Source organism: Podarcis pityusensis, assembly GCF_964106645.2.
Source record: "Podarcis pityusensis genome assembly, chromosome: W".
NCBI classification, from domain to species: Eukaryota; Metazoa; Chordata; class Lepidosauria; order Squamata; family Lacertidae; genus Podarcis; species Podarcis pityusensis.
In genome coordinates, this window is record NC_138045.1 from 36,280,705 (window position 1) to 36,295,011 (window position 14,307).

The 14,307-nt window shown below is 42.2% G+C and overlaps 1 pseudogene across 1 annotated transcript in view; it reads left to right on the forward strand.

Moving 5' to 3' along the window:
• Positions 1-14,307, forward strand: part of LOC308467697 (inositol polyphosphate 5-phosphatase OCRL-like) — a 552,529-nt pseudogene that overhangs the window by 273,979 nt on the left and 264,243 nt on the right. The gene's annotated exons all lie outside the window — the stretch shown is intronic.

Sequence of the window (14,307 nt, forward strand, 5' to 3'; positions counted from 1 at the left end):
TTGGCATGTAGTTGGTCCACCACAATTGCAAGATTATTGCATCCTTCAGGAATGGTGTGTCCCGCTCCATCTGAGTCATCATCCAGGCACGCTGTGGAGCTGCATGGATGAGAGATGGGCATCTTCGGCCAGTCAGGGGTGAAGAGCTGGCAAGATCCCCTGTACTGAGCAGAAAAGCAAACTCTTTGGCCTCCGAGATCTCTCCCAACTCTCAGCAGCCCTCACTGTGAGCCATACTAGAGGAATTTTGTCCTGCTTTTGCTGAGCTACAACACAGGAGCGCACCCCCAGGGGGCCATGATGTGGTAACCCTGGCGAAGCATTGCAGAGCAACTCAGAAAGCAGAATGATGTTTGCGTGGACAGTCCATTAGAAAGCTGCACTATTATTGCATCGATAGCACATTGCAGAATACGGCCCCCCTCCAGGCAAAAACATCCGTCTGGAGGCACAGTAGCTTTCATTTCAGAGGTTGTGGTTTTACAGCTTCCTATTTATTTATTTATTCAAAATTATTTATTTATTTCATAAAACTTATACACTACCAGATGGTAAGAAACATCAAAGCCGTTTACAGAAAGATAAAACCATAAAATCAGGAAAAACCTACAGTACATTAAACGCTGAAGAAGTGAATATCAGAATAGATCAGAACTCACTCCCAAGGTAAGGGGAAGAGACATGGCTAAGATGGCAGGACAGCTTACTCTATGGTGTTAACCCCTTCATGCACTAATTAGACTGAAGCATGTTGGTTATATGAGACTGGTTATCCCGCACAACATGCTCTCACGCAACCCATGCCCTCCAACTGAAAACCCATTTCCTGGACAATATCAACATTGTGTTTTGTGCCTGTGAACTGCACAGTGAATATTTTTATTAGAAAAGAAAACAGCCTGGTGATTCAGCTTCTCAGAGTTGTTTTATTCAGTGCGCTGCTACAGCTTGTCACACCCAAATCCTCCAAAGGAATCTGCCAAAGTGCTTTTCCAGGCAAAAGGGGGCAGAGGGAGAGAAACCAAGAACCTCAAATTCACTAGACCAGGGATGCGGAATTGTGTGGCCCTCTAGATGTTGTTGGATTCCATCACCCCTGACCGTCGGCCATGCTGGCTGAGGCAGAAGGCCATTGGATCTGGCAATATCTGGGAGCCCACAAGATTCCCAGCCTTCGCCCTAGACAAACAACCAAACACTCAGCTGTGAGGCACGCCTCTTACCGGAGGGAGGGTCACTCCAGAGGCAGCTGTGGCATGAGGGTGCTGGATCATGCCTTTGTGGGCACATCTGAGGATTAAAGAGGACCCCCTAGGAAGCATGCTTGGAGATCTTCCTTACCACGTGGCTCTCTGGCAAAAACACAACAGTACTAACGGCCATATGGAACCACACCTCAAAGCTGGATCAGACTTCCCAGATCCTGTAGCCTACATCAGGAGGAAGTCTGGGGCAGAGGGGCCTAGAGTGGGAGTCAGAGCTGCTCTTAGGGCTGCATGTCTGAAGCATGGGCAGAAATCTTTGGGTGTGAGGTTGCATGGGGCTGTCTCTTTGTGTTTTGGTGATGCCAAGCCGCCAGCCAGCCACAGGCAGGCAACCAACTGGCTTCAGGGGCAAGCTCCTTTGCAAAGCCAGTCTGACTTCACCAAATGCAATGGCAGAGTGACCATTCGGCCCGTGTTCTGCTTCGCTGTGAAATTGCGTGTGTTCCTCAATGCAGAGAACCTCTTTTTCAACGTCAAGCTGATCTAAGGAAGAAAAACATAAGAGTTAGTCTTGAATCCCCACACACATGTGCTGGGAGATGCCTGCACACCGCACATGTAAAGCACATCTCCTCCCACCCACACCCAAAAAGTCCTGGGAACAATGGTTTGTTAAGGGTGCTGGGAATCGTAGCACTGTGAAAGGAAAACTAAGGTTCTTAGGATTCTTTGGAGGGGGTGGAATGTTGAATACACAGAGGCCACATGGACGGACGGACACACACACACCCCAGCATAGCTTCAACTTTTAGCACAAAAAGTCTTCAGCCAGATGTCATGCAACCCTTTGGCAGGGGCAACTTATCATTTTATTGATTTTCCATAACAAACAATTAAAAAGGCGGACAATCTTGCAAAGGAGTGTTGCCGTTTAAACTTCTGGTGTGACGTAGGAACCCGAACAAAGAAAAGGAACAAGCTACGAAAAACGAAACATCCCACCTGGGCACGGTTTCTGAGAGAGCAACAGCAGAAGACCCAGACTCTCGCAAGATGAGCATTTGCCCAGTGGATTCTGGCCGCCCCATGAGGGCAGATAGAGGATGGCTGCGATGGCCGCCAGCCCCTTCCCACTCCATCTCAGATATAGAATGCATTTGCTCTGCCACTCCTTGGCTCTGGCGCCACCTACTGTTGGCCTCCTTGCCTTCCACCCTACCAGTCCCAATGAGCACCATCCACCCCTGGTCCAGAGGCGCAGAGCAGTAGTTAGGTGATCTTGCGCCCCGGCAGAACCGTCCATATTGCGCCCCCTAGCCACGGACAAGTTAGCTCTTCTTTCCTCCACTCCTCCAACCCCCCCCCTTAAATTCACCCTGGAAGTACAAATATTGAAAAGTAAAATGTTAGAGGTTCCCCCCCCCACCCCATAGCAATATAACTGGATTCAGCTAGCTGGTCAGTCTACTTTGGGTTTCACTCCTGGCTCCTTGTTAAATTAATACTGCATCAGAAAGTTCCCAAGCAGATATCCAAAGTTCTTTGGCATTTCTCCAGTTGTTAATGAGATGTCTCTTCTAGTCCAGGGGAGTCTTTTGATCTTCTTCCAGGAAACCAAGAGTCAAAAACCTTGATTTTCATTTTTTCCCTTTTCCCAGTCATTTCCACATAGTCATTATTAGAGTTATTAAAACCTTATTATATCAACAAATGCAAAAATTTTAGTCTTCCTTGCTTTCCTGGTGACTTTCAGCTTAAACACAAACTGCTCTGGAGTGAGAAAAACCCATCACACTCAAAAAGCCCAGCTGGAGGGACCTGGAAGTGTGTGGGGAAGAGCAATTTTGTAGTGGCTTTGTTGCACAGGAGCACCAAGTTCACTAACTGGCTGATTCAGATTGAATCCCATTCAAAAAGAGTGCAATGGTGTGTGTTTCAGCCAGCCATCCGGCTGCTGCAACTATTCCCTGGGTGCCACCACACTGTCCTGTCAGAAAGGGTTAACCAGGTAACCTAGCCAGGAGTGGCGGCAACTTACGCACGAGCAACCCCTAAACCCATTACAGAGTGCTATCTGCCCTGAAGTAGGCTCGGGTCGGGCCTGGGCTCGGCCCCGTGTCCGTGCCCTCCTGGTGCTCTCCTACCTCTCTTCCTCAGCGGCCGCAAGGTCGGGGCTCCCCTCTTTTTTCTCCTTCCTCTTTCTCTCTCTTCCTTCTCCTTCTCCTTTCCTCCATCTCCCTGGTTTGGTTCCGGGGTTTTTACTGGCCCTGGAGCGCCGCTGGGCAGTCGGTCACGTGGCCGGGCGCTCTCGCTCCCGCCTCGATTAGGGTCCGGGGGGGTGTGTCAGCGGTTCCCCCAGTTGACGCGCCGGGCATCCCTGGTTCCCCCTCGGCAGTGGCAGCGCAGGCGGCAGTCTCAGCAGCCCGGAGCCAGCCTGGTAGTGCACTTGGCTCTGGCTGGCTTCAGGAGCTGCTCATTGCCCTGGCACCCGCCATTTTGCCTCGCTGGAAGTCCCCATATGATGTGTCTTGTGCCGTTGAACCAATCACGCAACATTCCTTCCCTACTAATAAATCTACAACACTTAAAATATAAATCTGGGGGCCTTATATGAAATCCGGGGACATTCCGGGGATGGATTTTGTTGGGGACAGATTTGTAAATCCGGGGACTGTCCCCGGGAGACGGGGACATCTGGCAATCATTCCGTAATAGGGCTTCTCCTGCCTTTGCCAGTATGTCAGCCTTCTCAGCCTCCTTAAAGAGGGCGTTCAGAAGCACTTGTACGTCTGGCCATATGGGATTGTGAGTGGAGAAGGTGGCACAGTCTGGATGAGTCCCTCTGTCTTGCTCTTTGGTCACTGTGACGGAGCACCATTTGGGGCCGATCAGGATCTATGGGGAAGGGGATCCACCCAGAAGTTGTGGAGGGAACGGGAAGAGAAGCTTGGTCAAGAGACTGGCTCATGTCAGAAGGAGGCCTGGCTGCATCCTTGGCAAAGCCCAGGGCAGGGCAGGAAGGCAGCATTGCCCAGCGGGAAGGCATTCGGAGGCAAATCATCAGCAAGGAGCAGAAAATCCCCTCCCCTTCCATCAAGAGGACTGAAGAATCTCTAGTCGGCACTCAGGTGAATTCAGCATCCCAGGTCTCTGGGGTGTTCCTGTCCATTACAAAGCTGACTCGAGGCTCCGTCAACTGAGCCCCTACACTCCTTGCGTACATGAAAGGGGCACAGAAAGGATGGGAGGCAGCCTTTTCCTGGAGCCGTCTTACCTGCAGCAGTTCACTCGCTGGCTGCTGACCCTTTTCCTCCATCACCTGGATGATCCTCTCAAGAGAGGAGAGTTTCCTGCAGAGTCTGGCCAGCTGCTCATCCCTTCTCCCTGCAATCTCCTTCTCCACCTCTTCCACATGATTCAGCAGACGCTTTTCTTCTTCTTCTTCCAGGAACTGGCGCAGTTGTCTCAACTTCTCCACAGTCTTCAGCCTCTCCGGTTCTGAGGAGGTCTGAGTGAGGAAGATGGTCAGCCTTCAAAACATCAGCAAAAGAATTAGGATTTGAATTGAACTGCTTCCACCCTCTCAGCTCACAAGTCCTCAGGCTTCTTCTTGACTGCTTTTCACATAATCAACAACAATGGGAAATAAACTCCATTTAGCTGCATTCAAAGGTGAACTTACCTAATTCGCAATTCTTGGGAAAATATGGAGACCAAAACAGCAATCTTTTGAAATTCACACCTCTGAATTTCTCAAGGTTGACACAGCCAGGTAATGTTCACAAAAAATGTATTTATGAGGGTAAAGCACGTATCAAACTATTTATACGAGAAGGTAGCCACCCTAGCATTTGATTCATTTTCAGAATAATAAAAAAATAACAAACCGATATGGAGAAAGGAGAAATGGGGAGAAGTTTTTTCTTTTTCTTTTTAAATGATATTTATTAAGGTTTCAAAAAAAAAGATTACATAGATAAGAAGAAAAGAAAAAAAAGAAAGAAATAAAGAAAAAATACAAAATACAGAAAAAACATAAAAAACACTTAAAAACAAATCCATCCTTCCATGCCTTACATTTCATTTCCTTGCTTCCCTGACCTCCTCACACCTCCCTTTTTTGTATTCCAGTTCAATTAGTTAATTCAGCAATTCCTTTCCCTCTTTGTTTATGTCTTAATCCTTTAACTTAATAAATTATAACTTTGGATTCTCACCTGTTAACAATCCATTTTTACATACACCTTTATAACATTGCTGCTAAAACCACTTAACTTAGAATCATAGAATCATAGAGTTGGAAGAGACCACAAGGGCCATCGAGTCCAACCCCCTGCCAAGCAGGAAACACCATCAGAGCACTCCTGACATATGGTTGTCAAGCCTCTGCTTAAAGACCTCCAAAGAAGGAGACTCCACCACACTCCTTGGCAGCAAATTCCACTGTCGAACAGCTCTTACTGTCAGGAAGTTCTTCCTAATGTTTAGGTGGAATCTTCTTTCTTGTAGTTTGGATCCATTGCTCCTTGTCCGCTTCTCTGGAGCAGCAGAAAACAACCTTTCTCCCTCCTCTATGTGACATCCTTTTATATATTTGAACACGGCTATCATATCACCCCTTAACCTCCTCTTCTCCAGGCTAAACATGCCCAGCTCCCTTGGCCGTTCCTCATAAGGCATCTTTCCAGGCCTTTGACCATTTTGGTTGCCCTCCTCTGGACACGTTCCAGTTTGTCAGTGTCCTTCTTGAACTGTGGTGCCCAGAACTGGACACAGTACTCCAGGTGAGGTCTGACCAGAGCAGAATACAGTGGCACTATTACTTCCCTTGATCTAGATGCTATACTCCTATTGATGCAGCCCAGAATTGCATTGGCTTTTTTAGCTGCCGCATCACACTGTTGGCTCATGTCAAGTTTGTGGTCAACCAAGACTCCTAGATCCTTTTCACATGTACTGCTCTCAAGCCAGGTGTCACCCATCTTGTATTTGTGCCTCTCGTTTTTTTTGCCCAAGTGCAATACTTTACATTTCTCCCTGTTAAAATTCATCTTGTTTGTTTTGGCCCAGTTCTCTAATCTGTCAAGGTCGTTTTGAAGTGTGATCCTGTCCTCTGGGGTGTTAGCCACCCCTCCCAGTTTGGTGTCATCTGCAAATTTAATCAGGATGCCCTTGAGTCCATCATCCAAGTCGTTGATAAAGATGTTGAATAAGACCGGGCCCAAGACAGAACCCTGTGGCACCCCACTAGTCACTCTTCTCCAGGATGAAGAGGAACCATTGATGAGCACCCTTTGGGTTCGGTCAGTCAGCCAGTTACAAATCCACTGAGTGGTAGCATAGTCAAGACCGCATTTTACTAGCTTCTTTACAAGAATATCATGGGGCACCTTGTCAAATGCCTTGCTGAAATCAAGGTAGGCTACATCCACTGCGTTCCCTTCATCTACCAGGCTTGTAATTCTGTCAAAAAACGAGATCAGGTTAGTCTGACATGACTTCTTTTTCAGAAATCCATGCTGACTATTGGTGATCACAGCATTCCTTTCTAGGTGCTCACAGACTGTTTGCTTAATGATCTGCTCCAGAATCTTCCCTGGTATTGATGTCAGACTGACTGGGCGGTAATTATTTGGGTCCTCTCTTTTCCCCTTTTTGAAAATAGGGACAACATTTGCCCTCCTCCAGTCTGCCGGGACTTCGCCTGTTCTCCAGGAATTCTCAAAGATGACTGCCAGTGGTTCTGAGATCACATCTGCCAGTTCTTTTAATACTCTTGGATGCAGTTCATCTGGCCCTGGAGACTTGAATACATCTAAACTAGCCAAGTATTCTTGTACTATCTCCTTAGTTATTCTGGGCTGTGTTTCCTCTGCTGAATCATTTGCTCCAAATTCTTCAGGTCGGGTATTGTTTTCTTTATCGGAGAAGACTGAGGCAAAGAAGGCATTGAGGAGTTCAGCCCTTTCTGTGTCCCCTGTTTGCATTTCACCATCTTCTCCTCTGAGTGACCCCACTGTTTCTTTGTTCTTCCTTTTGCTACGAACATACCCATAAAAGCCTTTTTTGTTGCTTTTAACCTCTCTAGCAAGCCTGAGTTCATTCTGTGCTTTAGCTTTTCTGACTTTGTGTCTACACGTGTTGGCTATTTGTTTGAATTCCTCTTTGGTGGTTTCCCCCCTTTTCCATTTTTGGTACACATCCTTTTTTTAATCTTAACTCAGTTAAAAGTTCTTTAGATAGCCACCCTGGCTTCTTTAGGCACCTTCCATGTTTCCGTCTCATTGGTATTGCCTGACGTTGTGCTTTTAGTATCTCCCTCTTAACAAACTCCCAGCCATCATGAACTCCCTTTCCTTTTAGTATTACTGTCCATGGGATCTCACCCAGCACTTCCCTAAGTTTTATGAAGTCGGCTTTCTTAAAGTCAAGAAATTGAGTCCTAGTATGCTTGGCTGCTCCTTTCCGCTCAATAGTAAACTTCAGAAGAGCATGATCACTCGCGCCTAATGATCCTTCCACTTCTACCCCACTAACCAGGTCATTAACATTGGTTAGGACCAGATCTAAAATGGCTGTTCCTCTTGTTGCTTCTCCCACTTTCTGGACAATGAAGTTCTCTGCAAGGCCAGTGAGTAATCTGTTTGACCTTATGCTCTTGGCTGAGTTTGACATCCAACAACTATCCGGGTAATTGAAGTCCCCCATTACTACTATCTCCCTTCCTCTTGCATGCTTGGCCATCTGTTCCAGGAAGGCATCATCTATGTCCTCTGTTTGGCTTGGGGATCTATAGTAAACTCCCACAATGAGGTCACTGTTATTCTTCTCTCCCTTAATTTTGACCCAAATGCTCTCACTTTGGCTTTGAGGTTCTAAATCTTGGATCTCTTCACAGGTATACACATCCCTGACATATAACGCCACACCTCCTCCTTTCTTTTCTGGTCTGTTTCTCTGAAATAGATTGTATCCCCCCATTATTACATTCCAATCGTGGGACTTATCTCACCAGGTTTCAGTGATGCCTATTATGTCATATTTAGTTTGCTGTACCAAGAGCTCAAGCTCATCTTGTTTATTTCCCATGCTTTGCGCATTAGTGTACAGACATTGAAGTCCATTAATCATTCCCCCGTGTCTCTTATTTAAGGATTTTTTCCTCCCACCACTAGGTCTGTGTGCTGTTTGCTCCATTTGGTCTATGACATTTGGATGATCATCTTCATCAATTGATAGACTCCTACCTTCAGGAGCACTGTCTCCCTCCCCCACATTAGTCAGTTTAAAGCCCTCCTGATGAGGTTTCTGAGATTTTTGGCAAAAACATTTCTCCCAACCGTTGTGAGGTGCAGCCCATCGCTTGCCATTCTGACATCATTCTAACATTCATTAATCTTGCAATATTTCTGTAAATAGTCTTTAAATTTCTTCCAATCTTCTTCCACCAACTCTTCTCCCAGGTCTCGGATTCTGCCAGTCATTTCCGCCAGTTCCATATAGTCCATCACCTTCATCTGCCATTCTTCCAGAGTGGGTAAATCTTGTGTCTTCCAATACTTTGCAATAAGTATTCTTGCTGCTGTTGTGGCATACATAAAGAAAGTTCTGTCCTTCTTTGGCACCAATTGGCCGACCATGCCCAGGAGAAAGGTCTCTGGTTTCTTCAGGAAGGTAGATTATTTACCTTTTTCATTTCGTTATAGATCATCTCCCAGAAAGCCTTAATCCTTGGGCATGTCCACCAAAGGTGAAAAAATGTACCTTCAGTTTCTTTACATTTCCAACATTTATTATCAGGCAAGTGATAGATTTTTGCAAGCTTGACTGATGTCATGTACCACCTGTATATCATTTTCATAATATTCTCTCTTAAGGCATTACATGCCGTAAACCTCATACCTGTGGTCCATAACTGTTCCCAGTCAGCGAACATAATGTTGTGTCCAACGTCTTGTGCCCATTTAATCATAGCCGATTTTACCGTTTCATCCTGAGTGTTCCATTTCAGCAGCAAGTTATACATTCTTGACAAAATCTTAGTTTTGGGTTCTAACAGTTCAGTTTCTAATTTTGATTTTTCCACCTGGAAGCCAATTTTCTTGTCCAAATTGTATGCCTCCATTATCTGATAATAATGAAGCCAATCTCGCACTTTGTTTTTTAGTTTCTCAAAACTCTGCAGTTTCAATCTATCTCCCTCTTGTTCCAGAATTTCCCAATATTTCGGCCATTTGGCCTCCATATTGACCTTTTTCTGAGCTTTCGCTTCCATCGGTGACAGCCACCTTGGGGTTTTATTTTCCAATAGATCCTTATATCTTATCCAGACATTAAACAATGCTTTCATGACAATATGATTTTTAAATGCTTTATGTGCTTTGACCTTATCATACCACAAATATGCATGCCATCCAAATACATTATTAAAACCTTCTAAGTCCAAAATGTCTGTGTTTTCAAGAAGCCATTCTTTCAGCCAGCAAAAAGCTGCTGATTCATAATAAAGTTTGAGGTCCGTCAGGGCAAATCCACCTCTTTCCTTTGCATCCGTTAGTATTTTAAATTTTATTCTAGGCTTCTTGCCCTGCCATACAAATCTAGAGATATCTCTCTGCCACTTCTTGAAACAATCCATTTTGTCCAAAATTTGCAATGTTTGAAACAGAAACAGCATTCTAGGCAAAACATTCATTTTTATCGCAGCAATACGGCCCAGCAGTGAAAGCTTCAAATTTGACCAAATTTCTAAATCTTTTTTCACTTCAGTCCAGCATTTTTCATAATTGTCTTTAAATAGATTCCCGTTTTTAGCTGTCATGTTAATCCCCAGGTATTTCACTTTCTTAACCACTGTTAAACCTGTCTCATTCTGAAACCTCTCTCTCTCAATCGCTGTTAAATTTTTCTCTAAAACCTTTGTTGTTGTTTTTTTAAATGATATTTATTAAGGTTTCCAATAAAAAGAACACATCAATAAAAAATTAAAAATAAAAAAGAAATACACAATTCAAAAATACACAATACATAATCCAAAAAAAAAAAAAGACAAAAAAGAAAACAATTAAAAGCAATACCACCTTTTCATCTCCATTTTTAAATTTACTTATTTTCTGGACCTCCTCGTACCTCCCTCTTTTGTATTCCAGTTCAAATTGTTTGTCCAGCAATTTCTTTCCCTCTTTTTTAATCCCAATCTTTAATCTTAATATAATATAACATTAAATTTTACCTCTTAAGAACCAAATTTCCATTTCCTTTAACTTTTTTAATCCTAATCCTTAATCTTAATCTATATATAACCTTAAATCCTGTACAGCTGGAAGCCACTTATTTTCATATTTTTTTTTAATGATTTTTATTAAGATTTCAGTAAAAGATTAAACAGAGAAACATAGAAAAGAAATACACAAATACACAGTACATAATCCAAAGAAGAATAAAAAACACAGAAAACAAAAAACAAAACAAAAAAAGAAACAGAACAATTAAAAACAATATCACCTTTTCGTTTCCGCTTTTAAATTTACTTATTTTCTGGGCCTCCTCATACCTCCCTCTTTTGTATTCCAGTCCAAATTGTTTGTCCAGCAATTTCTTTTCCACTTTTTAATCCCAATCTTTAATCTTTATAATATAGCATTAAAATTTTACATCTTAACTACCAAATTTCCATTTCCTTCAACTTCTTTAATCCTAATCTTTAATCTTGGTCTATCTATAACTTTAAATCCTGTACAGCTGGAAACCACTTATTTTTAATCCAACATCACTCTAACATTCTTTAATTTTGCAGTGTTTCTGTAGATAATCTTTGAATTTCTTCCAGTCTTCCTCCACCGACTCTTCTCCCTGGTCACGGATTCTGCCAGTCATTTCCGCCAGTTCCATATAGTCCATCAGTTTCATCTGCCATTCCTCCAGCGTGGGAAGTTCTTGTGTCTTCCAATACTTTGCGATGAGTATTCTTGCTGCTGTTGTTGCATACATAAAGAAAGTTCTATCCTTTTTTATCACCATTTGGCCGACCATGCCCAGGAGAAAGGCCTCTGGTTTCTTGAGGAAGGTATATTTAAATACCTTTTTTAATTCATTATATATCATTTCCCAGAAAGCCTTAATCTTTGGGCACGTCCACCAAAGGTGAAAAAATGTACCTTCAGTTTCTTTACATTTCCAACATTTGTTATCGGGCAAATGATAGATTTTTGCAAGCTTGACCGGGGTTATGTACCACCTGTATATCATTTTCATAATATTCTCTCTTAAGGCATTACATGCCGTAAATTTCATACCAGTGGTCCACAACTGTTCCCAGTCAGCAAACATAATGTTATGTCCGATGTCTTGTGCCCATTTAATCATAGCCGATTTTACCGTTTCATCCTGAGTGTTCCATTTCAGCAGCAAGTTATACATTCTTGATAAATTCTTAGTTTTGGGTTCTAACAGTTCAGTTTCTAATTTTGATTTTTCCACCTGGAAGCCAATTTTCTTGTCCAATTTAAATGCCTCCATTATCTGAAAATAATGAAGCCAGTCTCGCACTTTGTTTTTTAGTTTTTCAAAACTCTGCAATTTCAGTCTATCTCCATCTTGTTCCAAAATTTCCCAATATTTCGGCCATTTGACCTCCATATTGAGCTTTTTCAAGGCTTTCGCTTCCATTGGTGACAGCCACCTTGGGGTTTTATTTTCTAACAAATCCTTATATCTTATCCAAACATTAAACAGCGCTTTCCTGACAATGTGGTTTTTAAACGCTTTATGTGCTTTGACCTTATCATACCATAGATATGCATGCCATCCAAATACATTGTTAAAACCTTCTAGGTCCAAAATGTCAGTGTTTTCAAGAAGTAGCCATTCTTTCAACCAGCAAAAAGCTGCTGATTCATAGTAAAGTTTGAGGTCTGGCAGGGCAAATCCACCTCTTTCCTTTGCATCTGTTAGTATTTTAAATTTTATTCTGGGCTTCTTGCCCTGCCAGACGAATCTAGAAATATCTTTCTGCCACCTCTTGAAACAATCCATTTTGTCCACAATTTGCAAAGTTTGGAACAAAAACAACATTCTAGGCAATACATTCATTTTTATCGCAGCAATACGGCCCAGCAGTGAAAGCTTCAAATTTGACCAAATTTCTAAATCTCTTTTCACTTCAGCCCAACATTTTTCATAGTTGTCTTTAAATAGATTCCCATTTTTTGCTGTCATGTTAATCCCCAGGTATTTAACTTTCTTAACCACTGTTAAACCTGTCTCATTCTGAAACCTCTCTCTTTCAATCGGTGTTAAATTTTTCTCTAAAACCTTAGTTTTTGACTTATTCAATTTAAATCCTGCCACTTGACCAAATTCTTGAATCAGTTCTAAAACCCTTTTAGTACTAGATTCTGGCTCCTGTAGCGTCAATACTAAGTCATCTGCAAATGCTCTCAATTTGTACTGTTTAGTTCCGACCTGTATACCTTTAACCAACTGGTCCCTTCTAATCATATTCAGCAAAACCTCCAGGACCGAAATAAAAAGGAGTGGGGAAATTGGACAACCTTGTTGTGTCCCTTTTTCAATTTCAATTTCTTCCATCACAACATTATTTACAATTAGTTTAGCCTTTTGTTCTGAATAAATTGCACTTATACCATTCTCAAAACCTTGGCCTACCTCCATGCCCTGTAGATTCTTCTTCATAAAGTTCCAGGAAATTTTGTCAAAGGCTTTTTCCGCATCCACAAATATTAAAATTGCTTTAGTGTTTATGTTCACTTCTAGTTTTTCCAGAATATCAATTATATTCCTCAAATTGTCAGACAGATGTCTTCCTGGGAGAAAGCCCGCTTGGTCTTTATGAATCTCTTCCATCAACACTTTTTTAAATCTCTTGGCCAAAATGTCAGCAAAAATTTTGTAATCCACATTAAGTAATGATATAGGGCGGTAGTTCTTAAGCTGTGTCTTTTCAGTCTCTGTTTTCGGTACAAGTGTAATATATGCTTCTTTCCATGACTCTGGTGCTCTTTTCCCTGCCATTATTTCATTACAGACCTCTTTCAAAGGTTGTATTAACCATTCTTTCAAGGATCTATAGTATCTAGAAGTCAAACCGTCTGGTCCTGGAGATTTACCCAATTGCATATTTTGAATGGCACCTTCTATTTCCTGTTCAGTTATTTTGTAATTCAAAATTAGTTTATTTTCTTGAGATATTTTTTGTAATCCATTTGTTTTCAAAAATTGATCTAAGTCTGTTTCTTTCAATGGCCCTTGGGTATATAATCGTTTAAAGTACCTCTGGAAACAATTTCTAATCTCTGCGGGGTTCTGTATATTTCTTCCTTCCACTTCTAAGTTCGTGACTGTATTTAATTTTTGTCTCTTTTTCATTTGCCAAGCCAACAATTTTCCACATTTGTTAGCCGACTCAAATGTCTTTTGTCTCATTTGTTTAATTTTCCATTCTATTTCCTGATTCATCATTTTCATATATTGTACTTGATATAATTTTAACTCTCTCAAAATCTCTTGAGATTTTGGATTTACTCTCAGCCTTTTTTCACTTTCCTTTATTTTATCCAATATCTTATCCTTCTTCTCATTTTGAGTTCTTTTCTTTACTGCGTTCTGTTGTATTAGGAACCCTCTCATAACCGCTTTACTTGCGTCCCAGATTACTCTTTTCTCCACATTGGTGCTCAAATTTATCTCAAAATAGTCTCTCAAAGTTTTTTGGGCCTTCTTAAGTACTTCTTCATCTCTAAATAAGGTGTCATTCATCTTCCATCTAAAGGAGCCAGTTGGTGTTAATCTCATTTCCATCTTGACAGCATTGTGATCGGAACAAGTTTTCGGGCAGATTTCCACCTTTCTTGTCTTTGGTGCCATTCCTCTAGTTATCCAAATTTGGTCAATTCTTGTCCATGTCATTTTGGCTTCAGAAAAGAAGGTTCCCTCTTTAGCCATGGGGTTTCTTATTCTCCAAATATCAACTAAGTCCAAGTTGTCTGTCATGTCAAAAAAGGTTTTCGGTAGTCTACCATCCTTAGTGACTACCTGTTTTTGTGCCTTGTCCATATATGTAGATACCACTCCATTCATGTCT